The sequence below is a fragment of the Pelodiscus sinensis genome, chromosome 12 (genome assembly GCF_049634645.1).
Source record: "Pelodiscus sinensis isolate JC-2024 chromosome 12, ASM4963464v1, whole genome shotgun sequence".
Lineage (NCBI taxonomy): Eukaryota > Metazoa > Chordata > Testudines > Trionychidae > Pelodiscus > Pelodiscus sinensis.
Window position 1 is genome coordinate 36933138 of NC_134722.1, and position 25193 is coordinate 36958330.

General features: G+C 51.2%; 8 non-coding genes across 8 annotated transcripts; all 8 read left to right on the forward strand.

Moving 5' to 3' along the window:
* Positions 1-3695: 3695 nt before the first annotated feature.
* Positions 3696-3784, forward strand: TRNAY-GUA (transfer RNA tyrosine (anticodon GUA)). Its single transcript is given in 2 exon segments — positions 3696-3732; positions 3749-3784. It is a non-coding gene; the product is annotated as a tRNA-Tyr (tRNA).
* Positions 3785-5609: 1825 nt separating this feature from the next.
* On the forward strand, positions 5610-5698 carry TRNAY-GUA (transfer RNA tyrosine (anticodon GUA)). Its single transcript is given in 2 exon segments — positions 5610-5646; positions 5663-5698. It is a non-coding gene; the product is annotated as a tRNA-Tyr (tRNA).
* A 1825-nt stretch (positions 5699-7523) lies between these two features.
* TRNAY-GUA (transfer RNA tyrosine (anticodon GUA)) lies at positions 7524-7612 on the forward strand. The gene is given in 2 exon segments: positions 7524-7560; positions 7577-7612. It is a non-coding gene; the product is annotated as a tRNA-Tyr (tRNA).
* Positions 7613-9441: 1829 nt separating this feature from the next.
* Positions 9442-9530, forward strand: TRNAY-GUA (transfer RNA tyrosine (anticodon GUA)). The gene is given in 2 exon segments: positions 9442-9478; positions 9495-9530. It is a non-coding gene; the product is annotated as a tRNA-Tyr (tRNA).
* A 1825-nt stretch (positions 9531-11355) lies between these two features.
* TRNAY-GUA (transfer RNA tyrosine (anticodon GUA)) lies at positions 11356-11444 on the forward strand. Its single transcript is given in 2 exon segments — positions 11356-11392; positions 11409-11444. It is a non-coding gene; the product is annotated as a tRNA-Tyr (tRNA).
* Positions 11445-13267: 1823 nt separating this feature from the next.
* Positions 13268-13356, forward strand: TRNAY-GUA (transfer RNA tyrosine (anticodon GUA)). The gene is given in 2 exon segments: positions 13268-13304; positions 13321-13356. It is a non-coding gene; the product is annotated as a tRNA-Tyr (tRNA).
* A 1835-nt stretch (positions 13357-15191) lies between these two features.
* On the forward strand, positions 15192-15280 carry TRNAY-GUA (transfer RNA tyrosine (anticodon GUA)). The gene is given in 2 exon segments: positions 15192-15228; positions 15245-15280. It is a non-coding gene; the product is annotated as a tRNA-Tyr (tRNA).
* A 1835-nt stretch (positions 15281-17115) lies between these two features.
* On the forward strand, positions 17116-17204 carry TRNAY-GUA (transfer RNA tyrosine (anticodon GUA)). The gene is given in 2 exon segments: positions 17116-17152; positions 17169-17204. It is a non-coding gene; the product is annotated as a tRNA-Tyr (tRNA).
* The last annotated feature ends 7989 nt before the right edge of the window (positions 17205-25193 follow it).

A 25193-nucleotide genomic window follows, 5' to 3' on the forward strand; every position in this document is an offset into this window, starting at 1 on the left:
GAGCAGGAACTTCCAGAGATTACATGAAGCTTCGCTGTTGTTGGCCTTTGCACCAAATAGGCGGGCAGGGAAGCATCTTGTCCCTTTCGGTTGCCGTGTTTGCCCTTCTGGAGGTCATGGACTGACACGTTAGATGAGGGGGGACGTGCAAGGCCGGGTGTGTGTGATTTCTACCATGGTGTCCGGAAAGATGTATTTTGTTTCAAGGCAATAGAGGGGAGCAGCACAGTTTGCTATGTGACGTGTCCTTGTTGAGCGGAGGTCCAAGGTGCTGTGGAACCTGTTTCTGGTGGCAAGGAAAAGGGATCGATGCATGCGTCCCGCAACGCGTGCTCTTTGCCACCCTTCCTTTTCTCTTTTCCCACCCATGTACGCCATCCATTTATGCCTGCGCAGAAAGGAGAGCTGCCATCCCGCTTTTGGCTTTGCGATGAGCCTTTCTCCCAAGGGATAAAAAGACGGCAGCTTCTCTTGCAGGAGATGAAGTGGAGATGAACATAGGAGATAGCTGTGTAGAGAGTCTCTGGGTTAAGCTAAAAGGGGTAAAAAACGAGGGTGATATCATGCTAGGAGTCTACTACAGGCCACCTAGCCAGGTGGAAGAGGTGGATGAGGCCTTTTTTAAACAATTAACAAAACTATCCAAAGCCCAAGATTTGGTGGTGATGGGGGACTTCAACTATCCAGACATATGTTGGGAAACTAACACAGCGAGGCACAGGCTATCCAATAAGTTTCTGGACTGCATTGGAGACAACTTTCTGTTTCAGAAGGTTGAAAAAGCTACCAGAGGAGAAGCTGTTCTGGATTTGGTTTTAACAAATAGGGAGGAACTAGTTGAGAACTTGAAAGTGGAAGACAGTATAGGGGACAGTGATCACGAAATAATAGAGTTCATGATCTTAAGGAAAGGTAGAAGGGAGACCACCACAATTGAGGTTATGGATTTCAGGAAGGCAGATTTTGATAAGCTCAGAGAACTTGTAGGTAAGGTCCCATGGGAAGCAAGACTGAAGGGAAAAACAACTGAGGAGAGTTGGAAGTATTTCAAAGGGACGTTGTTAAGGGCCCAAAAGCAAACAATTCCGCTGTGTAGGAAAGATAGAAAATATGGCAAAAGACCAGCTTGGCTTAACAAGGAGATCTTGCATGATCTCAAAATAAAAAAGGAGTCATATAAAAAATGGAAACTAGGACAACTAACAAAGGAGGAATATAGGCAAGCAACACGGGAATGCAGGGGCAAGATTAGAAAGGCAAAGGCACAAAATGAGATCAAACTAGCTACAGGCATAAAGGGAAACAAGAAGACCTTTTATAAATACATTAAAAGCAAGAGGAAGACCAAGGACAGGGTAGGCCCACTGCTTAGCGAGGAGGGAGAAGCAGTAACAGGGAACTTGGAAATGGCGGAGATGCTCAATGACTTCTTTGTTTCGGTCTTCACCGAGAAGTCTGGAGGTGTGCCTAACGTAGTGAATACAAGCAGAGAGAGGGTAAGTTTAGAAGATAGGATACACAAAGAACAAGTTAAAAATCACTTAGGAAAGTTAGATGTCAGCAAGTCACCAGGTCCTGATGAAATGCATCCCAGGATACTCAAGGAGCTGATAGAGGAGGTATCTGAGCCTTTAGCTATGATCTTTGAAAAATCATGGCAGACAGGGGAGATTCCAGAAGACTGGAAAAGGGCAAATATTGTGCCCATCTATAAAAAGGGGAATAAGAACAACCCAGGAAATTATAGACCGGTCAGTTTAACGTCTGTCCCAGGGAAGATAATGGAGCAGGTAATTAAGGAAATCGTATGCAAACACTTGGAAAGTAATAAAGTGATAGGGAATAGCCAGCATGGGTTTGTGAAGAACAAGTCATGCCAAACTAATCTGATAGCTTTCTTTGAAAAGATAACGAGCCTTGTGGATAAGGGAGAAGCGGTGGATGTCATATACCTAGACTTTAGTAAGGCATTTGATACGGTCTCGCATGATATTCTTATTGATAAACTAGGCAAATATAACTTAGATAGGGCCACGATAAGGTGGGTGCATAATTGGCTGGATAACCGTAGTCAGAGAGTTGTTGTTAACGGTTCTAAATCCTGCTGGAAAGGGATAACAAGTGGAGTTCCTCAAGGGTCTGTTTTGGGACCCGTACTATTCAACATCTTCATCAATGATGTAGATATTGGGATAGAGAGTACTCTTATTAAGTTTGCAGATGATACCAAACTGGGTGGGGTTGCAACTTCTTTGGAGGATAGGGACATAATTCAAAATGACCTTAGCAAGTTAGAGAAATGGTCAGAGGTAAACAGGATGAGGTTTAATAAGGAGAAATGCAGAGTGCTCCACTTAGGAAGGAACAATCAGTTCCATACATACAAGATGGGAAGCGACTGTCTAGGAAGGAGCATGGCGGAAAGGGATCTAGGGGTCATAGTGGACCACAAGTTGAATATGAGTCAACAGTGTGATGCTGTTGCAAAAAAAGCAAATATGATTCTAGGTTGTATCAACAGGTGTGTTGTAAGCAAAACTCGTGAAGTCATTCTGCCGCTCTATTCTGCACTAGTTAGGCCTCAGCTGGAGTACTGTGTCCAGTTCTGGGCGCCACATTTCAAGAAAGATGTGGAGAAATTGGAAAGGGTACAGAGAAGAGCGACAAGAATGATTAAAGGTTTAGAGAACATGACCTATGAAGCCAGGCTTCATGAACTGGGCTTGTTTAGTTTGGAAAAAAGAAGATTAAGGGGGGACATGATAGCGGTTTTCAAATATCTAAAAGGGTGTCACAAGGAGGAAGGCGAAAATTTGTTCCTCTTGGTTTCTGAGGACAGGACAAGGAGTAATGGGCTTAAAGTGCAGCAGGGGAGGTTTAGATTGGACATTAGGAAAAAATTCCTAACTGTCAGGGTGGTCAAATATTGGAATAAATTGCCAAGGGAGGTGGTGGAATCTCCCTCTCTGGAGATATTTAAGAACAGGTTAGATAGACATCTGTCAGGGATGGTGTAGACGGAGCTTGGTCCTGCCTTGAGGGCGGGGGGCTGGACTCGATGACCTCTCGAGGTCCCTTCCAGTCCTATTATTCTATGATTCTATGATTCTATGAGTTCTTCTCCTTCACTGGGGGATTTGCAGGTGTTTTCCCTGAGCGGGTGTGAAAAGGGCACGAGCGCGAAGGTGTCAGTTATGAAGGAGGGTGAAGGAAAATGGACTGAGAAAACCTCCTGGTTTAAAAGGCCGCTTCCGAGCCAGGCTGGAGGCTCCGGCACCGGAGGTGTTTCCCGTTTGACCTTCATGCCTATTGTGGAAGGGAAGGAGGGACGGGGTGTCAGCGGTGCGCTGTGCGTGCTTGAGATGATCCCGGGACCCTCGCGTGTCAGGGCGGATGCGGCATCGCGGCTCGCAGGCAGGGGTAGCACCGTCCCCGCCGGCATTCGATTCTGCCCTTGCGGCATTGTCTGCAGGCCGTGGCTGTCGGGAGCCTTTGAGTGGCGAACGAGTGCAGGCTTCCTGCTGGTGAACTCAGGGGAGATTGAGCAGCTGCCCAGCACCCGGAGGATGAAAGGGCTCGGCGTTGCAGCTTTTTCCTTTCAGAAGGATAGGCAAGCCCATAATTAGCAGTTAGTGCCTGTGGCACGTCGGCCTGCCTGACGCCTTGTGCCGCCCAGTAAGCGGGTCTTCTGCTTCCCTTCGATAGCTCAGCTGGTAGAGCGGAGGACTGTAGGCTTTCTTACGTGGCGATCCTTAGGTCGCTGGTTCAACTCCGGCTCGAAGGAGTAGGCTTTTGCTTCCATCCTTCCCTGTTCTTCTGTAGAGCTCTTCCCCTGGCTGTGGGATGTTCTCCATCTGTGCGAGGCTATCCGCTGGAATCTGCTGCCAGCACCACCTGCCACTGCTTTCATTTACCGCACCTGCTTCCACGTACCTATGCCACACTTTACCTCTGTCTCAGCAGAGTTCCTTTCTCTTCATCCTCCCACCCTCACTGCCTAGACATCTAGCTGTCCATCTCAGGATTCACAGGCGGCATTTAGCACCCTCGTGGCAGGGAGCCTTCGCCGTCAAATACACCGGCCGTAGCTCATTCCCCAAAGCGTCTTTGGGGCTTCTTTCCGTGTGGCAGATGTGCTAGGGAGGACTTAGTTTCTGGTGGCAAGGAGGAAGGCAATGTAGGAGGGAGAAGAAAAGGCCTTTCGGTCGCTGAGAGTCCCTTGCTTATCCTTCAGGGCCAACCTTTCATCTGCGCTGCTGGAGGCGAGCTCTTATGCTCTGTGTTGTAGCAACATGTGCGTTTCCATGGTTTGCTCTCTCTCTCTCTCTCTGTCTCTCTCTTTCTCTGTTGTTCCACAGAGCTCGTATTGTGGAGTATTGTGGAGTAGCGTGAGGGAGCGGTTCCTTTTCTTTCCCATTGAGGCTTTTGTCAAACACGTTTGTAGAGCTGGGATGTCCTTAGGCAACTGTGATCGGGCATGCCTGCAAAAGGCTTCTGTTCGAGAACTGCTCCAAGCGCAATCTGGCGCAATTTCCGAGCAGGAACTTCCAGAGATTACATGAAGCTTCGCTGTTGTTGGCCTTTGCACCAAATAGGCGGGCAGGGAAGCATCTTGTCCCTTTCGGTTGCCGTGTTTGCCCTTCTGGAGGTCATGGACTGACACGTTAGATGAGGGGGGACGTGCAGGGCCGGGTGTGTGTGATTTCTACCATGGTGTCTGGAAAGATGTATTTTGTTTCAAGGCAATAGAGGGGAGCAGCACAGTTTGCTATGTGACGTGTCCTTGTTGAGCGGAGGTCCAAGGTGCTGTGGAACCTGTTTCTGGTGGCAAGGAAAAGGGATCGATGCATGCGTCCTGCAACGCGTGCTCTTTGCCACCCTTCCTTTTCTCTTTTCCCACCCATGTACGCCATCCATTTATGCCTGCGCAGAAAGGAGAGCTGCCATCCCGCTTTTGGCTTTGCGATGAGCCTTTCTCCCAAGGGATAAAAAGACGGCAGCTTCTCTTGCAGGAGAGAGTGAGTCTGAGTTCTTCTCCTTCACTGGCGGATTTGCAGGTGTTTTCCCTGAGCGGGTGTGAAAAGGGCACGAGCGCGAAGGTGTCAGTTATGAAGGAGGGTGAAGGAAAATGGACTGAGAAAACCTCCTGGTTTAAAAGGCCGCTTCCGAGCCAGGCTGGAGGCTCCGGCACCGGAGGTGTTTCCCGTTTGACCTTCATGCCTATTGTGGAAGGGAAGGAGGGACGGGGTGTCAGCGGTGCGCTGTGCGTGCTTGAGATGATCCCGGGACCCTCGCGTGTCAGGGCGGATGCGGCATCGCGGCTCGCAGGCAGGGGTAGCACCGTCCCCGCCGGCATTCGATTCTGCCCTTGCGGCATTGTCTGCAGGCCGTGGCTGTCGGGAGCCTTTGAGTGGCGAACGAGTGCAGGCTTCCTGCTGGTGAACTCAGGGGAGATTGAGCAGCTGCCCAGCACCCGGAGGATGAAAGGGCTCGGCGTTGCAGCTTTTTCCTTTCAGAAGGATAGGCAAGCCCATAATTAGCAGTTAGTGCCTGTGGCACGTCGGCCTGCCTGACGCCTTGTGCCGCCCAGTAAGCGGGTCTTCTGCTTCCCTTCGATAGCTCAGCTGGTAGAGCGGAGGACTGTAGGCTTTCTTACGTGGCGATCCTTAGGTCGCTGGTTCAACTCCGGCTCGAAGGAGTAGGCTTTTGCTTCCATCCTTCCCTGTTCTTCTGTAGAGCTCTTCCCCTGGCTGTGGGATGTTCTCCATCTGTGCGAGGCTATCCGCTGGAATCTGCTGCCAGCACCACCTGCCACTGCTTTCATTTACCGCACCTGCTTCCACGTACCTATGCCACACTTTACCTCTGTCTCAGCAGAGTTCCTTTCTCTTCATCCTCCCACCCTCACTGCCTAGACATCTAGCTGTCCATCTCAGGATTCACAGGCGGCATTTAGCACCCTCGTGGCAGGGAGCCTTCGCCGTCAAATACACCGGCCGTAGCTCATTCCCCAAAGCGTCTTTGGGGCTTCTTTCCGTGTGGCAGATGTGCTAGGGAGGACTTAGTTTCTGGTGGCAAGGAGGAAGGCAATGTAGGAGGGAGAAGAAAAGGCCTTTCGGTCGCTGAGAGTCCCTTGCTTATCCTTCAGGGCCAACCTTTCATCTGCGCTGCTGGAGGCGAGCTCTTATGCTCTGTGTTGTAGCAACATGTGCGTTTCCATGGTTTGCTCTCTCTCTCTCTCTCTGTCTCTCTCTTTCTCTGTTGTTCCACAGAGCTCGTATTGTGGAGTATTGTGGAGTAGCGTGAGGGAGCGGTTCCTTTTCTTTCCCATTGAGGCTTTTGTCAAACACGTTTGTAGAGCTGGGATGTCCTTAGGCAACTGTGATCGGGCATGCCTGCAAAAGGCTTCTGTTCGAGAACTGCTCCAAGCGCAATCTGGCGCAATTTCCGAGCAGGAACTTCCAGAGATTACATGAAGCTTCGCTGTTGTTGGCCTTTGCACCAAATAGGCGGGCAGGGAAGCATCTTGTCCCTTTCGGTTGCCGTGTTTGCCCTTCTGGAGGTCATGGACTGACACGTTAGATGAGGGGGGATGTGCAGGGCCGGGTGTGTGTGATTTCTACCATGGTGTCTGGAAAGATGTATTTTATTTCAAGGCAATAGAGGGGAGCAGCACAGTTTGCTATGTGACGTGTCCTTGTTGAGCGGAGGTCCAAGGTGCTGTGGAACCTGTTTCTGGTGGCAAGGAAAAGGGATCGATGCATGCGTCCCGCAACGCGTGCTCTTTGCCACCCTTCCTTTTCTCTTTTCCCACCCATGTACGCCATCCATTTATGCCTGCGCAGAAAGGAGAGCTGCCATCCCGCTTTTGGCTTTGCGATGAGCCTTTCTCCTAAGGGATAAAAAGACGGCAGCTTCTCTTGCAGGAGAGAGTGAGTCTGAGTTCTTCTCCTTCACTGGCGGATTTGCAGGTGTTTTCCCTGAGCGGGTGTGAAAAGGGCACGAGCGCGAAGGTGTCAGTTATGAAGGAGGGTGAAGGAAAATGGACTGAGAAAACCTCCTGGTTTAAAAGGCCGCTTCCGAGCCAGGCTGGAGGCTCCGGCACCGGAGGTGTTTCCCGTTTGACCTTCGTGCCTATTGTGGAAGGGAAGGAGGGACGGGGTGTCAGCGGTGCGCTGTGCGTGCTTGAGATGATCCCGGGACCCTCGCGTGTCAGGGCGGATGCGGCATCGCGGCTCGCAGGCAGGGGTAGCACAGTCCCCGCCGGCATTCGATTCTGCCCTTGCGGCATTGACTGCAGGCCGTGGCTGTCGGGAGCCTTTGAGTGGCGAACGAGTGCAGGCTTCCTGCTGGTGAACTCAGGGGAGATTGAGCAGCTGCCCAGCACCCGGAGGATGAAAGGGCTCGGCGTTGCAGCTTTTTCCTTTCAGAAGGATAGGCAAGCCCATAATTAGCAGTTAGTGCCTGTGGCACGTCGGCCTGCCTAACGCCTTGTGCCGCCTAGTAACCAGGTCTTCTGCTTCCCTTCGATAGCTCAGCTGGTAGAGCGGAGGACTGTAGGCTTTCTTACGTGGCGATCCTTAGGTCGCTGGTTCAACTCCGGCTCGAAGGAGTAGGCTTTTGCTTCCATCCTTCCCTGTTCTTCTGTAGAGCTCTTCCCCTGGCTGTGGGATGTTCTCCATCTGTGCGAGGCTATCCGCTGGAATCTGCTGCCAGCACCACCTGCCACTGCTTTCATTTACCGCACCTGCTTCCACGTACCTATGCCACGCTTTACCTCTGTCTCAGCAGAGTTCCTTTCTCTTCATCCTCCCACCCTCACTGCCTAGACATCTAGCTGTCCATCTCAGGATTCACAGGCGGCATTTAGCACCCTCGTGGCAGGGAGCCTTCGCCGTCAAATACACCGGCCGTAGCTCATTCCCCAAAGCGTCTTTGGGGCTTCTTTCCGTGGGGCAGATGTGCTAGGGAGGACTTAGTTTCTGGTGGCAAGGAGGAAGGCAATGTAGGAGGGAGAAGAAAAGGCCTTTCGGTCGCTGAGAGTCCCTTGCTTATCCTTCAGGGCCAACCTTTCATCTGCGCTGCTGGAGGCGAGCTCTTATGCTCTGTGTTGTAGCAACATGTGCGTTTCCATGGTTTGCTCTCTCTCTCTCTCTCTCTCTGTCTCTCTCTTTCTCTGTTGTTCCACAGAGCTCGTATTGTGGAGTATTGTGGAGTAGCGTGAGGGAGCGGTTCCTTTTCTTTCCCATTGAGGCTTTTGTCAAACACGTTTGTAGAGCTGGGATGTCCTTAGGCAACTGTGATCGGGCATGCCTGCAAAAGGCTTCTGTTCGAGAACTGCTCCAAGCGCAATCTGGCGCAATTTCCGAGCAGGAACTTCCATAGATTACATGAAGCTTCGCTGTTGTTGGCCTTTGCACCAAATAGGCGGGCAGGGAAGCATCTTGTCCCTTTCGGTTGCCGTGTTTGCCCTTCTGGAGGTCATGGACTGACACGTTAGATGAGGGGGGACGTGCAGGGCCGGGTGTGTGTGATTTCTACCATGGTGTCTGGAAAGATGTATTTTGTTTCAAGGCAATAGAGGGGAGCAGCACAGTTTGCTATGTGACGTGTCCTTGTTGAGCGGAGGTCCAAGGTGCTGTGGAACCTGTTTCTGGTGGCAAGGAAAAGGGATCGATGCATGCGTCCCGCAACGCGTGCTCTTTGCCACCCTTCCTTTTCTCTTTTCCCACCCATGTACGCCATCCATTTATGCCTGCGCAGAAAGGAGAGCTGCCATCCCGCTTTTGGCTTTGCGATGAGCCTTTCTCCCAAGGGATAAAAAGACGGCAGCTTCTCTTGCCGGAGAGAGTGAGTCTGAGTTCTTCTCCTTCACTGGGGGATTTGCAGGTGTTTTCCCTGAGCGGGTGTGAAAAGGGCACGAGCGCGAAGGTGTCAGTTATGAAGGAGGGTGAAGGAAAATGGACTGAGAAAACCTCCTGGTTTAAAAGGCCGCTTCCGAGCCAGGCTGGAGGCTCCGGCACCGGAGGTGTTTCCCGTTTGACCTTCATGCCTATTGTGGAAGGGAAGGAGGGACGGGGTGTCAGCGGTGCGCTGTGCGTGCTTGAGATGATCCCGGGACCCTCGCGTGTCAGGGCGGATGCGGCATCGCAGCTCGCAGGCAGGGGTAGCACCGTCCCCGCCGGCATTCGATTCTGCCCTTGCGGCATTGTCTGGAGGCAGTGGCTGTCGGGAGCCTTTGAGTGGCGAACGAGTGCAGGCTTCCTGCTGGTGAACTCAGGGGAGATTGAGCAGCTGCCCAGCACCCGGAGGATGAAAGGGCTCGGCGTTGCAGCTTTTTCCTTTCAGAAGGATAGGCAAGCCCATAATTAGCAGTTAGTGCCTGTGGCACGTCGGCCTGCCTGACGCCTTGTGCCGCCCAGTAAGCGGGTCTTCTGCTTCCCTTCGATAGCTCAGCTGGTAGAGCGGAGGACTGTAGGCTTTCTTACGTGGCGATCCTTAGGTCGCTGGTTCAACTCCGGCTCGAAGGAGTAGGCTTTTGCTTCCATCCTTCCCTGTTCTTCTGTAGAGCTCTTCCCCCGGCTGTGGGATGTTCTCCATCTGTGCGAGGCTATCCGCTGGAATCTGCTGCCAGCACCACCTGCCACTGCTTTCATTTACCGCACCTGCTTCCACGTACCTATGCCACGCTTTACCTCTGTCTCAGCAGAGTTCCTTTCTCTTCATCCTCCCACCCTCACTGCCTAGACATCTAGCTGTCCATCTCAGGATTCACAGGCGGTATTTAGTACCCTCGTGGCAGGGAGCCTTCGCCGTCAAATACACCGGCCGTAGCTCATTCCCCAAAGCGTCTTTGGGGCTTCTTTCCGTGGGGCAGATGTGCTAGGGAGGACTTAGTTTCTGGTGGCAAGGAGGAAGGCAATGTAGGAGGGAGAAGAAAAGGCCTTTCGGTCGCTGAGAGTCCCTTGCTTATCCTTCAGGGCCAACCTTTCATCTGCGCTGCTGGAGGTGAGCTCTTATGCTCTGTGTTGTAGCAACATGTGCGTTTCCATGGTTTGCTCTCTCTCTCTCTCTCTGTCTCTCTCTTTCTCTGTTGTTCCACAGAGCTCGTATTGTGGAGTATTGTGGAGTAGCGTGAGGGAGCGGTTCCTTTTCTTTCCCATTGAGGCTTTTGTCAAACACGTTTGTAGAGCTGGGATGTCCTTAGGCAACTGTGATCGGGCATGCCTGCAAAAGGCTTCTGTTCGAGAACAGCTCCAAGCGCAATCTGGCGCAATTTCCGAGCAGGAACTTCCATAGATTACATGAAGCTTCGCTGTTGTTGGCCTTTGCACCAAATAGGCGGGCAGGGAAGCATCTTGTCCCTTTCGGTTGCCGTGTTTGCCCTTCTGGAGGTCATGGACTGACACGTTAGATGAGGGGGGACGTGCAGGGCCGGGTGTGTGTGATTTCTACCATGGTGTCTGGAAAGATGTATTTTGTTTCAAGGCAATAGAGGGGAGCAGCACAGTTTGCTATGTGACGTGTCCTTGTTGAGCGGAGGTCCAAGGTGCTGTGGAACCTGTTTCTGGTGGCAAGGAAAAGGGATCGATGCATGCGTCCCGCAATGCGTGCTCTTTGCCACCCTTCCTTTTCTCTTTTCCCACCCATGTACGCCATCCATTTATGCCTGCGCAGAAAGGAGAGCTGCCATCCCGCTTTTGGCTTTGCGATGAGCCTTTCTCCCAAGGGATAAAAAGACGGCAGCTTCTCTTGCCGGAGAGAGTGAGTCTGAGTTCTTCTCCTTCACTGGGGGATTTGCAGGTGTTTTCCCTGAGCGGGTGTGAAAAGGGCACGAGCGCGAAGGTGTCAGTTATGAAGGAGGGTGAAGGAAAATGGACTGAGAAAACCTCCTGGTTTAAAAGGCCGCTTCCGAGCCAGGCTGGAGGCTCCGGCATCGGAGGTGTTTCCCGTTTGACCTTCATGCCTATTGTGGAAGGGAAGGAGGGACGGGGTGTCAGCGGTGCGCTGTGCGTGCTTGAGATGATCCCGGGACCCTCGCGTGTCAGGGCGGATGCGGCATCGCGGCTCGCAGGCAGGGGTAGCACCGTCCCCGCCGGCATTCGATTCTGCCCTTGCGGCATTGTCTGCAGGCCGTGGCTGTCGGGAGCCTTTGAGTGGCGAACGAGTGCAGGCTTCCTGCTGGTGAACTCAGGGGAGATTGAGCAGCTGCCCAGCACCCGGAGGATGAAAGGGCTCGGCGTTGCAGCTTTTTCCTTTCAGAAGGATAGGCAAGCCCATAATTAGCAGTTAGTGCCTGTGGCACGTCGGCCTGCCTGACGCCTTGTGCCGCCCAGTAACCGGGTCTTCTGCTTCCCTTCGATAGCTCAGCTGGTAGAGCGGAGGACTGTAGGCTTTCTTACGTGGCGATCCTTAGGTCGCTGGTTCAACTCCGGCTCGAAGGAGTAGGCTTTTGCTTCCATCCTTCCCTGTTCTTCTGTAGAGCTCTTCCCCTGGCTGTGGGATGTTCTCCATCTGTGCGAGGCTATCCGCTGGAATCTGCTGCCAGCACCACCTGCCACTGCTTTCATTTACCGCACCTGCTTCCACGTACCTATGCCACGCTTTACCTCTGTCTCAGCAGAGTTCCTTTCTCTTCATCCTCCCACCCTCACTGCCTAGACATCTAGCTGTCCATCTCAGGATTCACAGGCGGCATTTAGCACCCTCGTGGCAGGGAGCCTTCGCCGTCAAATACACCGGCCGTAGCTCATTCCCCAAAGCGTCTTTGGGGCTTCTTTCCGTGGGGCAGATGTGCTAGGGAGGACTTAGTTTCTGGTGGCAAGGAGGAAGGCAATGTAGGAGGGAGAAGAAAAGGCCTTTCGGTCGCTGAGAGTCCCTTGCTTATCCTTCAGGGCCAACCTTTCATCTGCGCTGCTGGAGGCGAGCTCTTATGCTCTGTGTTGTAGCAACATGTGCGTTTCCATGGTTTGCTCTCTCTCTCTCTCTGTCTCTCTCTTTCTCTGTTGTTCCACAGAGCTCGTATTGTGGAGTATTGTGGAGTAGCGTGAGGGAGCGGTTCCTTTTCTTTCCCATTGAGGCTTTTGTCAAACACGTTTGTAGAGCTGGGATGTCCTTAGGCAACTGTGATCGGGCATGCCTGCAGAAGGCTTCTGTTCGAGAACTGCTCCAAGCGCAATCTGGCGCAATTTCCGAGCAGGAACTTCCATAGATTACATGAAGCTTCGCTGTTGTTGGCCTTTGCACCAAATAGGCGGGCAGGGAAGCATCTTGTCCCTTTCGGTTGCCGTGTTTGCCCTTCTGGAGGTCATGGACTGACACGTTAGATGAGGGGGGACGTGCAGGGCCGGGTGTGTGTGATTTCTACCATGGTGTCTGGAAAGATGTATTTTGTTTCAAGGCAATAGAGGGGAGCAGCACAGTTTGCTATGTGACGTGTCCTTGTTGAGCGGAGGTCCAAGGTGCTGTGGAACCTGTTTCTGGTGGCAAGGAAAAGGGATCGATGCATGCGTCCCGCAACGCGTGCTCTTTGCCACCCTTCCTTTTCTCTTTTCCCACCCATGTACGCCATCCATTTATGCCTGCGCAGAAAGGAGAGCTGCCATCCCGCTTTTGGCTTTGCGATGAGCCTTTCTCCCAAAGGATAAAAAGACGGCAGCTTCTCTTGCCGGAGAGAGTGAGTCTGAGTTCTTCTCCTTCACTGGGGGATTTGCAGGTGTTTTCCCTGAGCGGGTGTGAAAAGGGCACGAGCGCGAAGGTGTCAGTTATGAAGGAGGGTGAAGGAAAATGGACTGAGAAAACCTCCTGGTTTAAAAGGCCGCTTCCGAGCCAGGCTGGAGGCTCCGGCACCGGAGGTGTTTCCCGTTTGACCTTCATGCCTATTGTGGAAGGGAAGGAGGGACGGGGTGTCAGCGGTGCGCTGTGCGTGCTTGAGATGATCCCGGGACCCTCGCGTGTCAGGGCGGATGCGGCATCGCGGCTCGCAGGCAGGGGTAGCACCGTCCCCGCCGGCATTCGATTCTGCCCTTGCGGCATTGTCTGCAGGCCGTGGCTGTCGGGAGCCTTTGAGTGGCGAACGAGTGCAGGCTTCCTGCTGGTGAACTCAGGGGAGATTGAGCAGCTGCCCAGCACCCGGAGGATGAAAGGGCTCGGCGTTGCAGCTTTTTCCTTTCAGAAGGATAGGCAAGCCCATAATTAGCAGTTAGTGCCTGTGGCACGTCGGCCTGCCTGACGCCTTGTGCCGCCCAGTAACCGGGTCTTCTGCTTCCCTTCGATAGCTCAGCTGGTAGAGCGGAGGACTGTAGGCTTTCTTACGTGGCGATCCTTAGGTCGCTGGTTCAACTCCAGCTCGAAGGAGTAGGCTTTTGCTTCCATCCTTCCCTGTTCTTCTGTAGAGCTCTTCCCCTGGCTGTGGGATGTTCTCCATCTGTGCGAGGCTATCCGCTGGAATCTGCTGCCAGCACCACCTGCCACTGCTTTCATTTACCGCACCTGCTTCCACGTACCTATGCCACACTTTACCTCTGTCTCAGCAGAGTTCCTTTCTCTTCATCCTCCCACCCTCACTGCCTAGACATCTAGCTGTCCATCTCAGGATTCACAGGCGGCATTTAGCACCCTCGTGGCAGGGAGCCTTCGCCGTCAAATACACCGGCCGTAGCTCATTCCCCAAAGCGTCTTTGGGGCTTCTTTCCGTGGGGCAGATGTGCTAGGGAGGACTTAGTTTCTGGTGGCAAGGAGGAAGGCAATGTAGGAGGGAGAAGAAAAGGCCTTTCGGTCGCTGAGAGTCCCTTGCTTATCCTTCAGGGCCAACCTTTCATCTGCGCTGCTGGAGGCGAGCTCTTATGCTCTGTGTTGTAGCAACATGTGCGTTTCCATGGTTTGCTCTCTCTCTCTCTCTCTCTCTCTCTCTGTCTCTCTCTTTCTCTGTTGTTCCACAGAGCTCGTATTGTGGAGTATTGTGGAGTAGCGTGAGGGAGCGGTTCCTTTTCTTTCCCATTGAGGCTTTTGTCAAACACGTTTGTAGAGCTGGGATGTCCTTAGGCAACTGTGATCGGGCATGCCTGCAAAAGGCTTCTGTTCGAGAACTGCTCCAAGCGCAATCTGGCGCAATTTCCGAGCAGGAACTTCCATAGATTACATGAAGCTTCGCTGTTGTTGGCCTTTGCACCAAATAGGCGGGCAGGGAAGCATCTTGTCCCTTTCGGTTGCCGTGTTTGCCCTTCTGGAGGTCATGGACTGACACGTTAGATGAGGGGGGACGTGCAGGGCCGGGTGTGTGTGATTTCTACCATGGTGTCTGGAAAGATGTATTTTGTTTCAAGGCAATAGAGGGGAGCAGCACAGTTTGCTATGTGACGTGTCCTTGTTGAGCGGAGGTCCAAGGTGCTGTGGAACCTGTTTCTGGTGGCAAGGAAAAGGGATCGATGCATGCGTCCCGCAACGCGTGCTCTTTGCCACCCTTCCTTTTCTCTTTTCCCACCCATGTACGCCATCCATTTATGCCTGCGCAGAAAGGAGAGCTGCCATCCCGCTTTTGGCTTTGCGATGAGCCTTTCTCCCAAGGGATAAAAAGACGGCAGCTTCTCTTGCCGGAGAGAGTGAGTCTGAGTTCTTCTCCTTCACTGGGGGATTTGCAGGTGTTTTCCCTGAGCGGGTGTGAAAAGGGCACGAGCGCGAAGGTGTCAGTTATGAAGGAGGGTGAAGGAAAATGGACTGAGAAAACCTCCTGGTTTAAAAGGCCGCTTCCGAGCCAGGCTGGAGGCTCCGGCACCGGAGGTGTTTCCCGTTTGACCTTCATGCCTATTGTGGAAGGGAAGGAGGGACGGGGTGTCAGCGGTGCGCTGTGCGTGCTTGAGATGATCCCGGGACCCTCGCGTGTCAGGGCGGATGCGGCATCGCGGCTCGCAGGCAGGGGTAGCACCGTCCCCGCCGGCATTCGATTCTGCCCTTGCGGCATTGTCTGCAGGCCGTGGCTGTCGGGAGCCTTTGAGTGGCGAACGAGTGCAGGCTTCCTGCTGGTGAACTCAGGGGAGATTGAGCAGCTGCCCAGCACCCGGAGGATGAAAGGGCTCGGCGTTGCAGCTTTTTCCTTTCAGAAGGATAGGCAAGCCCATAATTAGCAGTTAGTGCCTGTGGCACGTCGGCCTGCCTGACGCCTTGTGCCGCCCAGTAACCGGGTCTTCTGCTTCCCTTCGATAGCTCAGCTGGTAGAGCGGAGGACTGTAGGCTTTCTTACGTGGCGATCCTTAGGTCGCTGGTTCAACTCCAGCTCGAAGGAGTAGGCTTTTGCTTCCATCCTTCCCTGTTCTTCTGTAGAGCTCTTCCCCCGGCTGTGGGATGTTCTCCATCTGTGCGAGGCTATCCGCTGGAATCTGCTGCCAGCACCACCTGCCACTGCTTTCATTTACCGCACCTGCTTCCACGTACCTATGCCACGCTTTACCTCTGTCTCAGCAGAGTTCCTTTCTCTTCATCCTCCCACCCTCACTGCCTAGACATCTAGCTGTCCATCTCAGGATTCACAGGCGGCATTTAGCACCCTCGTGGCAGGGAGCCTTCGCCGTCAAATACACCGGCCGTAGCTCATTCCCCAAAGCGTCTTTGGGGCTTCTTTCCGTGTGGCAGATGTGCTAGGGAGGACTTAGTTTCTGGTGGAAAGGAGGAAGGCAATGTAGGAGGGAGAAGAAAAGGCCTTTCGGTCGCTGAGAGTCCCTTGCTTATCCTTCAGGGCCAACCTTTCATCTGCGCTGCTGGAGGCGAGCTCTTATGCTCTGTGTTGTAGCAACATGTGCGTTTCCATGGTTTGCTCTCTCTCTCTCTCTCTCTCTCTCTCTGTCTCTCTCTTTCTCTGTTGTTCCACAGAGCTCGTATTGTGGAGTATTGTGGAGTAGCGTGAGGGAGCGGTTCCTTTTCTTTCCCATTGAGGCTTTTGTCAAACACGTTTGTAGAGCTGGGATGTCCTTAGGCAACTGTGATCGGGCATGCCTGCAAAAGGCTTCTGTTCGAGAACTGCTCCAAGCGCAATCTGGCGCAATTTCCGAGCAGGAACTTCCATAGATTACATGAAGCTTCGCTGTTGTTGGCCTTTGCACCAAATAGGCGGGCAGGGAAGCATCTTGTCCCTTTCGGTTGCCGTGTTTGCCCTTCTGGAGGTCATGGACTGACACGTTAGATGAGGGGGGACGTGCAGGGCCGGGTGTGTGTGATTTCTACCATGGTGTCTGGAAAGATGTATTTTGTTTCAAGGCAATAGAGGGGAGCAGCACAGTTTGCTATGTGACGTGTCCTTGTTGAGCGGAGGTCCAAGGTGCTGTGGAACCTGTTTCTGGTGGCAAGGAAAAGGGATCGATGCATGCGTCCCACAACGCGTGCTCTTTGCCACCCTTCCTTTTCTCTTTTCCCACCCATGTACGCCATCCATTTATGCCTGCGCAGAAAGGAGAGCTGCCATCCCGCTTTTGGCTTTGCGATGAGCCTTTCTCCCAAGGGATAAAAAGACGGCAGCTTCTCTTGCCGGAGAGAGTGAGTCTGAGTTCTTCTCCTTCACTGGGGGATTTGCAGGTGTTTTCCCTGAGCGGGTGTGAAAAGGGCACGAGCGCGAAGGTGTCAGTTATGAAGGAGGGTGAAGGAAAATGGACTGAGAAAACCTCCTGGTTTAAAAGGCCGCTTCCAAGCCAGGCTGGAGGCTCTGGCACCGGAGGTGTTTCCCGTTTGACCTTCATGCCTATTGTGGAAGGGAAGGAGGGACGGGGTGTCAGCGGTGCGCTGTGCGTGCTTGAGATGATCCCGGGACCCTCGCGTGTCAGGGCGGATGCGGCATCGCGGCTCGCAGGCAGGGGTAGCACCGTCCCCGCCGGCATTCGATTCTGCCCTTGCGGCATTGTCTGCAGGCCGTGGCTGTCGGGAGCCTTTGAGTGGCGAACGAGTGCAGGCTTCCTGCTGGTGAACTCAGGGGAGATTGAGCAGCTGCCCAGCACCCGGAGGATGAAAGGGCTCGGCGTTGCAGCTTTTTCCTTTCAGAAGGATAGGCAAGCCCATAATTAGCAGTTAGTGCCTGTGGCACGTCGGCCTGCCTGACGCCTTGTGCCGCCCAGTAACCGGGTCTTCTGCTTCCCTTCGATAGCTCAGCTGGTAGAGCGGAGGGCTGTAGGCTTTCTTACGTGGCGATCCTTAGGTCGCTGGTTCAACTCCGGCTCGAAGGAGTAGGCTTTTGCTTCCATCCTTCCCTGTTCTTCTGTAGAGCTCTTCCCCTGGCTGTGGGATGTTCTCCATCTGTGCGAGGCTATCCGCTGGAATCTGCTGCCAGCACCACCTGCCACTGCTTTTATTTACCGCACCTGCTTCCACGTACCTATGCCACGCTTTACCTCTGTCTCAGCAGAGTTCCTTTCTCTTCATCCTCCCACCCTCACTGCCTAGACATCTAGCTGTCCATCTCAGGATTCACAGGCGGCATTTAGCACCCTCGTGGCAGGGAGCCTTCGCCGTCAAATACACCGGCCGTAGCTCATTCCCCAAAGCGTCTTTGGGGCTTCTTTCCGTGGGGCAGATGTGCTAGGGAGGACTTAGTTTCTGGTGGCAAGGAGGAAGGCAATGTAGGAGGGAGAAGAAAAGGCCTTTCGGTCGCTGAGAGTCCCTTGCTTATCCTTCAGGGCCAACCTTTCATCTGCGCTGCTGGAGGCGAGCTCTTATACTCTGTGTTGTAGCAACATGTGCGTTTCCATGGTTTGCTCTCTGTCTTTTTCTGTGTCGTTCCACAGGGACCACAGAGAAATAAGTGTGTGCGTCTTATTTCTTTCAGAAGAATAGTCAAATCTATAATTAGCTGTCAGTGCATGTGGGATGTCTGCCTTCCTGACTCCTTGTGCTACACTGGGACTGCTTTTTGTGTTTCCATTTGGTAGCTCATCTGGTAGAGTGGAAGACTGTCGGTTATTTTTTGTAGCTATCCTTACGTTGCTAGTTCAACTGTTGCTTGCGGCAGTAGGTTTTTGCTGCCTTCATTATATCGAAAAGGTGGGCATGGAGGCCTCTCTGGTCTTTAGGTTGCTATGTTTGCCCTTCTTGTTGTCATGGACTGAGACATTTGATATGGTTGGGTGTGCAAGCAGGGGAGTGTGCTTTCACTGATGCTGCCTGGTAAGGTGTGTCATGCATTTAAATGTCTTCTGGTGGAGAACTGCTTCAAGCATGAGTGTTTGAGCATCACATGTGTGCAGGCTTCCCATTGAGTGAACTGAAAGTAGATCATAAAACTACAGAACACTAGAACTGGAAAGGACCTCCATATGTGATGAAGTCCAGTCCCCTGACCTCACAGTAGGACCGAGCACCATTTAGACCATCTCCGATAGATGTCTGTCCAATTTACTCTTAAATATCTCCAGTGATGGAGATTCCACAACCTCCCCAGGTAATTTATTCCAGTGTTAACCACCCTGACAGTTAGGAAGTGTTTCCTAATGTCCAACCTAATCCTCCTTTGCTGCAATTTAAGCCCATAGCCTCTTGTGCTATCAACAGAGACCAATGATTACAATTTTTCTCCCTCCTCCTTGTAACACCCATTTAGATGAGGCAACTGTCTAACACCCGGGGGCAGCCAGGAGGTTAAATAGACTAGGTGTGCACAACATTTCGTCAAGAGGGTGGGGCACGGGCAAGACTATAATTGGTATTTAGTGTCAGTGGCTGTTTTCCCATGAGAACAAGGATTGAAACATCAGAAATGGTATGTACACTTTGTGAAAACTGTTCGCCCAGACATGACATGCTCTTTTCGTCTGTCTTTTTTTTTTTCATGGAAGTTCATTCAAGAGTGTAAAAATGATCTGGTTTAAGCCACAGTATATATCATCATTGATTTTCCTTATGATTACAAGAGACTATCATACAAAAAAACTGAGACACTCTAGGCTTTGTGTTACACTGTAAAGCATTGTCTCCTTTAGGGCAGAAGGAATCAACTCAGGAGTTTCTTGGAACTATGAGCACAAACATTTTCAGACAGGACGTAATAAAAGGATACTTTAGGTTTCCTGTGCTGTCATGCTTCTAGTGCTTCTGTAGCTGGCTGATGCTTTCTTGTCTCAGCTTCTCTGGTCTGTCTGCCTCACCTTCCCAGCCACAAACCTTCATACAGCAATATGAAAAAAAAAGAAACCCCTCAGTTTCCATGCTGGTTGTATATGACTCATTTTGGGCAGCAATATTTGTCTTTGTGCTGAGCCGAAGCTGCTATTTCAATTCCATAAGGGAGTTGAACTCCCAAATGAAGGTAGACTGTTATACCCATCAGGTTCAATGAGAATTAACCCAAATATGCAAGGATTTTGCCCTTCATGTGTGATGCAGTAATACTTGCCATTTGCCAGTATTTCCTACAGTGCTTAGGAACTCAAAGGATATGCACTGCAGCTCCCCCTGGTCCCCATTGACTGGCTCCCGCTAGCATGCTAAAACTAGCAGTGTGGGTCCTGCAGCTCAGGCAGCAACTCTAGCAAGCCCATTCTTTTAATGATACTTCATGCTTGTGTCAGATTAATTTAATATTTGAGTAAGGATGGGCCACAGTTATATATCTATCTACTGTAACTCCGAAGTTATACTGCCTCACCTCTGTTGTCTTACCTTGCCTTTCTATGATAACCTCTTGCACTAATTGTGGGGAAGGCCGGATCAAGTCTTCTATCAATAAAACGCTTGAAGGGCTGAAATCGCAGTGATTGTTCCTAACTTAAAACCAACATATTAAAACTGGATTTTAAATCAAATAATCCTTTAGCAAGAGTAGGAGGAATTTATCATGGCTTCTTAATAGGAATTTATCTTTCTCAAAGAAAGCAAGTAACACGTAGTTGTGAGGATAATAGTTTGTCATTATATTACAAGTGGTTTTCCAAGAATCTGCAGGTTTAAAATGCAAACAATTTAATCACAGCCATGAATGTAAGGAGTGATTTGTTATGTACCTCATATTCAATGTAATTAGATGTTACTCCCATTAACAGTCACATACTAGGGAAATGATTCCGTACTCCAATTCATAGGCTGCATGAAAGCTACCAATCTGATCTCAACTTTTGCTATTTTTTAACACTGGTATTTTATTGTTTCCCATCCCCCGCTTTAATATTGGATGCATTTCTGTGACTGTGGAGGCAGGGCAAAGGTGCTAGAAGCAAGGATGCTGTCACTCCCCTTGGCTTGAAGTAGTTTCCATCCACAGGGTTTACAGTTTGGTTCAACGGATCTCAGCACCCCCGCTACACAGAGTATTCCAGTACCTCTGCAGCAGGGGCTCCCTCAAGTCTCCTTTATAATGCCTTCCACCATTACCCCTTGTCCCCCACATACACAGGCATGCGGGGGGGGGGGGGACAGGGGGAGGGGCTGTTCTTCAAGCAATTAAACCTCCAAAAAGTTATTTTCCCTATGGAAAGAAGGGTCCATAGGGAAACAAAGAGGAGGAAAGGTGATAGTCTTTCTTGGCTAGCCCTTTGGGCTTAGTCTAAATAGGTCCTACCTCCAGTCTTTCTACCTGGGTTGTGCCATGTTGGGACCAGGCCTGGCTTCCTCTCTATTGTCTGGGACAGAACAACCATCTTCCTGTTCACCTGCCCTTCCTACGAAAGCTTTTCCTTTATAAGCAGAACAAGCCTTGGTGGTGTTGAACAGGCCTGTAGGTGCTCACTATCCTCCTCTCTGCCAGAGTGAGGGCGTGTCCCTTCATAGTAACTCCCCTTATTTCAAAATAACAAGGTGAGTGTCCACACAGCAAGCCTCTTATTTCAAAATTATTTGAAATAATAACTCCTCATTCTACGAGGAATAACCCCTATTTTGAAATGGCTCTTTTGAGTCATTTGAAGTAATTACTCCCCAGTGATTCCTGGGGTTCTAGGGGTATGTCTACACTGCAATGCTATTTCCAGATACCTGAGTATCCCGAAATAGCTATCCCGCATTTTCACAGCAAGGCTTGCTATTCTGATGTCCCTGTAAACTTCATTCTGGAAGGAGTAAGGGATGTTTCGGAATAGCACTTTATTTCCAAATTTAGTGCTGTGTAGAAAGTGCCAACTGACGAAATAAGCTATTCCGAAAAGCCTCGTAATAAAGTATGCAATTTGTGTAGCTCAAATTGCATATCTTATTTTGAGTTACAATGCAGTGTAGATGCATCCTAATTCAAGACAGTGCATCCATAGTCTGAGCCTGCCTCAGACTAATTTTGAGGCTTCCTTGTAGTGTGGACATGCTATTTTGAAACAATTATTTCGGAAGTTATTATTTGAAAATAACGCAGTATAGCAGACATAGACATAGTGACCTATACAGTTCCAACTTTGTCTTCCTTGTCTGTAACACACCTAGCACACAGATCTTTGCCTCAAGGAGTTTACCATCTAGATTAATAGTCTTATTTATTCTGGCACCAACCTGAAGCTATAAAAGTTGCAGCTGGTTCCTAACTAGTATCATGCTCTCAATCTAGTCTCAGAGGACAGTCGCACAATCTCTTACCTTCTCAGTCTCCCACATAAGAGGTTAAATTTTCCTTTTGCTTTGTAATTTCAAATGGAATATAACAGTTTATAATTTTGATTCAGTAAATGTTTGTTATTCTGGAATTTCTGAAGCGTAATAGCATAAACTAGCTAAATAAAATAATTATTTGCAATAAGAACTAATGCAATATTAATTGCTCTACGTGGATTTTAGATTAAACAGCTATAATTTACAAAATCATTAGACCCTCTAGCTATTCATGACAAATCAAACATTGCTTCTCATCCTGCTGTTATTTTCCTATAAAGAAAAATAACCTATCTTGTCATCATCTTACTCTAGACTTAGATATAGCTATGAATATTCACAAAATATTCACAAATTTTATTTCAAATACCCTGTAATGGCTTAGTGCTAGAACGCACAAGCCTTAATGAGTTACCATGGAATACTGGTTAGGGAGCCAAACAATAGCCTATACAGTTGGGTTCCATTCCAGATTCTGCTCCCCCTTTCTGGAGAAAGGAGTAAACAGTGAGGTGGCAACATTTGCAGCTGATACTAAACTGATCAAGATAGTTAAGACCAAAGCAGACTGTGAACAGCTTCAAAAGGATCTCACAAAACAAGGTGATTGGGCAACAAAATGGCAAATGAATTTTAATGTTGATAAATGTAAAGTAATGCACACTGGAAAAAATAATCCTAACTATACATACAAAATGATGGGGACTAATTTAGTTATAATCACTCAAAAGAGAAACCTTGGAGTCATTGTGGATAGTTCTTTGAAAACATATCCTCAATGTGCAGCAGCAGATAAAAAAGCAAACAGAATGTTAGGAATCAGTAAAAAAGGATAGAGAATAAGATATCTTGCTGCCTTGGTATAAATCCATGGTACACCCACATCTTGAATACTGGGTACCTATGTGGGGAGTTTTTTTTGATTGAGCAAAAAAAAAAAAAAGCACAACAAATCCCCCGCCGACACACACACACACACCCTCCCACAGTGCAGGAAAACCCTGTGCTAAACTCAAACCTCCTGTGGCAACGCACTCCTCCTCCTGGAGCCAGCAGGGGCGGCAGATTTGTATAATTTTTGGTGGTGCCCCATTAGCCAGACCCCCTGACCTCTGTTAACCAAGCCCCGACTTCCATTAGCCACGCCCTGGCCCCCATTAGCCACACCCTCTGACCCCCGTTAACCAGGCTCTCGAGGTAACACGTTCGGGGCAAGATGGACACATGACCAGAAGTAAAAGGTTTCATGTCACCCCTCTTGAAGGACTTTTCCCACCATCCTCCTACCAACGGCGATTAGTTTGGCCCCCACCAAACCCCCCTCATGCAACTATCCTGCAATTGCAATAATCCTATGTGTGTGACATTAACTCGGGGGCAGAGACACTGGGGGAAGTGTTCCCTCTAAGGCTATGTCTACACTTGCGGCTTCTTGCGCAAGTACAGCTGTTCTTGTGCAAGAACCCATAGAGCAGCCACACTGCCCGCCTGCTCTTGCACAAGGAAATTCACAGTATGGTGTGGTAAGAGAGGGCGTCTTGCACAAGAGCTATGTTCTTTTCTAACAGGTGTAATCTCTCTTGCGCAAGAGGGCAGTGTGGATGTTCGGCAGGGATTTCTTGCGCAAGAAACCCCTATGGCTAAAATGGCCATTGGAGCTTTCTTGCGCAAAAGAGTGTCCACACTGCCATGGATGCTCTTGCGCAAAAGCACAGCTCGCACATGGCAGTGTGGACGTGTTCTTGCGCAAGAAGCCACCAATGTAGACATAGCCTAAGAGTTTCCTCCCATGAGCAGAATGGATTTTGTGTTGTGCACCTGTACTGAGTTCATGTGGCTTGTTTGGATGTGCCACTGTGGCACCCAAGTTATTAATAAATATTTTATAAACCTTTACCTTTTCTCTCTGCTGCCATGTCTCCTCCCTTTGCTCCATCAGCTCCCCTGGTGCCTGCTGCTCCCCAACTCCTCACCCTCCTCTGCTTTCCTGACTCCTGCCCCTCTCACTGCCCTCAGCCCTCCTGCGACCTGCCCCCTCCAGTAGCCCTTCTCTCCCCCCTGTGCCCACTCCTCCAGTAGCCCCACTCTGATCATATGAGCTACCCCTCCTCATCCCCTCTCCTAACACCTCCCTCTACACACCTGCCCTGCCTCTCTCCTCTGGTGCTGGTCCCTCCCCTGTAGGTGTCAGTTCCTACCTGGTCCGACACGATAGAGTCCCAGGTGCTCACCGGATACACTACTTCCCTGGTGGCTGCTTCTCCCTCATTGACGATGGGGGAGACGTCCCAACTGGCCCTCGGGTCCCTGCTGTCCTCCCTCGGATTGGCTGGCTGGTGATGCAGCTCCCCCCTGAGGTCCTTCCTCTCCGGCAGTCAGCCCGGACTGAGCCTCCTTCCAGGCTTTTACATCTGGGCTGCAGTCTGAGCATGCTCAGCAGAGCCCATTGGGGCCAGTGCCCAACCAGGAGGCCTTGAGGGAGAGTTTCAGCAAAGGCGAGCCATGAGAATCTCCCTTGGGCCTCCCCACAGGGAGCTTCTGCATTTCCCCTGTGTGACTTCCTCCTCCACCAATCCCTTCCCACCTCCCCCCCCCCCACCTGCTGATAAAATAAGCCAGACTTTTTGTTTTGAAACAATAAAGTCAGTCCTTTTTATGTGGGAAATATATAACTGGGGAGGAACTGGTGGAAGTATCTGGGAGGGGGGGGATATAGAAGAAGGAGGGGACTCAAGGATGGGGCTGGGACTGGCACCTGCCTTGAGTGGGTCAGGATGCTTCAGCTGCCCAGGAGGTCCCATCACCTTGTGTGCACAGCTCTCAGTGGCCCAGAGGGGGGCTAGGAGGAGAAGTCAAGAGAACGGGGGCAGGGGTGACTGGGGAGTACTGGAGGGACTTGGGGGGAGCGGGTGTGGCTCCTGGTGCTGGGGGTTGGAGGATGGTGGGTGTGGGTGGGAAGTGGCTGGTGGACTGATTGATAGCCGCACAGGCGCTCTAAGGTGGTGGTGATGAAGGAGCACAGGGCCTCGTGCTGACAGGTCAGTTGCTCCCAGATTGTCTTCCGCAGCTCCTGGTCAGCCCAGTGCTCCTGGCACTCCTTCTTGAAGTTCTGGTTGAGGGAATGGATGCACTCGAGGTGTTCCCACACCAGGTCATCACATGGTCACCTTCACCTGCGGCTCTCATGGGGTTGGGAGGATGGCATGGGAGGTGGTGGATGCACCACACTCACAGCTGGCCCAGCTGTGAAGAAAAGTGAGAAGGGAAGTCATCCCAGGAGGCAGTGTGCATGAAGCCCAACCATCATCTCTGAGCCAACACCAAATGTGTCAGTTCAGACGATGGTGATGTGTTTTGAGCAAGGCCATCTGCTGCCTAAACAGCAGGCACTTTCCTGCAGGGCACAGATATCTCAGGGGAGTTTCACTGTCCCCCACATCCCAGGGACAAGCAGGCATGGGAAGGTGCTGGCCAGGCTAGGAACTTGCAGGTGGGAGGGGAAAATGGGGCAACTCGCCTTCCCTTTGTGCCGCACACATGCTGAGTCCAGCAGTGAGCATCCCACAGAGGGAGAACTTCTGTCCCTGCCCTCTGGAGGAGAGGGTGGAGATTGTTGGGGGAGGTGTGTGTAAGCTGCAGATGCTGCTTGCTGG